We start from the raw sequence: 2,500 nt of genomic DNA on the forward strand, positions 1-2,500 counted from the left end.
CTAACCCTGTTCCCCTCCCCTGGATCCGACACTGTTCACCGAAGTGGAGGACTGGCTGGTGATGGATATTTACTGACCTGAATATCCACCACCAGCTATCTCCACTTTGGTGAATAGTTGTTTTAGTATATACTCAAACAGTGAGATAATATAGCACATTTATTCCTGCAAAGATTACAACATTTCCGGGCCCAAATTCCATGCAAATTGCTTGAAGGTGAATGAGTGCACATTGGATATGAGATGGTACATGTAAATAGCCAATGAGGCGCGTAGTGCCGAGTTGGCTATAACCAGTCTCATACCCAACAAGTGCGAATGGAATAATTGTTTTATTAAATTCCGTAAACTCCGAGAGTTGGAAGTACGAAATACAAGCGAAAAAAGCGAGAAAATCCGTGCGAAATTGAAAAAACCTGATGAAGATGCAATGTTGTGTAATACCTTGTGGTCAGACAGTTGCAGGCTCATCACAAAAAATTTTTTTGCCTTTTGTGTACTTCTAAATGTCGGAATTGATCCAAAAATTCCACAAAAATGTTTTTTTTTTGCTTTATTCAGAGAGAAACTTCGCTTTCCGGTGAAAATAATATAGCTTAGCAGCACTTAGCGCAATCATTTGCCATATAAGGTCAAACTAAGGTATAATGAGCTGATAACCGAGATTGACTAAACCAATCAGAGCACAAGAAATGCATTATCCGAGGTTGAGAATTTAATAACAAAGGATATCTGGAGTTTGAGTAGCCACTCAGCGCACGCGTTCAGCACCATCCACTGTTTTAGTATATACTAATAAAGGAATTACCACCTATTTGTTGATAATTATTTTTTACTCCCCTGTTTGTTTATTCAAGCCGTCATTTGAGAATGGAATCCTTGCCACAGGTATCATCCTAGAAACCCGGAGGGATTTCCCTCAAAATCTAAAGAACAGTTAACCACGGGCATTTAGAAATTACCCAAAATTGTACAAAATGTAGCTACGGTGTCTTGCTCCAAAATGGAGGGAATGCATTCTAAGGGGTCCAGTTTTCAAAATTATTATTGAGGAGCATACTTCTAGTAAGACCACTCCAGAGCAGAGTAAATTTTGTCACCATTCTTTGAAAAGCCTGATTACTAATAATGAGTAACAGTCATTAAGTTAACACAATTTAAGGCAAATTTTAAAGCATACAAAGATCCTAGCTTCAATGACCACAGAATTTGGGTAGCAGGTTGACTGAATTGTGGCAGAAGCAACTACCCCACTTGCTCCCGCCTTGTGTTCCCGCATCCTTTGCCATGGGGCGAGCTGCTGTTTTTACAGGCTCTACAAACTCCTCCAAAACCCTTTCTATGCTTTGATCTTCCAAACGACGATTGAGGTGCCTGCTACTATCTAGCCTTGCTTTCCAATTCTGCAAAAACCATTGGAAACGTCTTTTTGTTGGATGAGCCTTCTTCAACCAGCCTTGTTTCCACAGCCCCTGCACAGTTCCATCGCCAAGCCTTTGCCTGCCCTGCATTGGCAGCAGGGCACACGTGGGTGGACACCCCTGGAAAAGCCATGTACGTAGAACGAGCAGTACTCTGCTGTCCATTCTCACCCATACACTGCATGTGCATTAATTAATTAATGGCTTGGGTAGTCTTTGACAACTTTTTCTCCAATTTAATTTGGTTTTGCAAGCACTTGTTCACTTGGTGCAAGTACTTGTGCCGGTACTTGTGTACAATGTACTTGGTGGATTAGTACACTAAACACCTGTGTATAAGAACCCAGAATTTAAAGCCCCCTTTTCATAGGAACCTATTTAGCCTATTTAGGGAAAAAAACGTCACTGGTTGTTAAGGAAACGCCAGCGCATGCGTGATAGCAAACACGTCGGAAGCCGGCAGAGGTCTCTCCATCCTCTCATTTTGCCTCTTCGTGAGAGACCTCTGCTAGCAGGGAAAAGTAGGTGCTGCAGGTATTCCATTTTTTGGGTTTGCAAAAGACTGCAGAAGGTGGCCCAGGCAATTCCATACCGGCAAGGCGCCAATCTTTCTTTCCAAAGGCACGCTGTCTTGCTGGCCACTTTTCAGCTCGGAAGCTTCCTGTGCCCCAAGGTCCACAAAAAGCAAGTTTCATTTTGACCCCCACCCTGCAGTTTCGGCAAGCAAGTTAGAGTCCCTCCACCCTGGCACAAAAGAAAAAGATAGTCCTTGCAATACGTTTGGCTACAACTCCTTCTGCAAAGCTCTGTTTTGCCAAGAAGCAGCCACTGGCATGTATCCTTTCCCCTTCTGGCCATGGTGGAGCTGGGGCAAGGGCAAAAGTAACCCATACCTTGCTCTTTCTCCAAGTTGGACTTGGTTTCTGTCGCCCAGCACTGGAAAAAAATACTAGCAAGTGCTGCCTTGCAAGGTTGTGGCAAGTGCACCCACCCAGTTGGATGAGCAATAAATCAAAGAAATTGCTGCTTTGTGGGGACTAGTACTGGAGTCTACTGATTCTAGTTGAAAGCGGTTTGGA

General features: G+C 43.4%; 1 protein-coding gene across 2 annotated transcripts in view; it reads left to right on the forward strand.

The window, feature by feature from the left end:
- The window catches only part of LOC138022136 (uncharacterized), a 10,599-nt gene that overhangs the window by 1,166 nt on the left and 6,933 nt on the right, over positions 1–2,500 (forward strand). The gene's annotated exons all lie outside the window — the stretch shown is intronic.

The sequence above is a fragment of the Montipora capricornis genome, chromosome 10, assembly GCF_036669925.1.
Source record: "Montipora capricornis isolate CH-2021 chromosome 10, ASM3666992v2, whole genome shotgun sequence".
NCBI classification, from domain to species: domain Eukaryota; kingdom Metazoa; phylum Cnidaria; class Anthozoa; order Scleractinia; family Acroporidae; genus Montipora; species Montipora capricornis.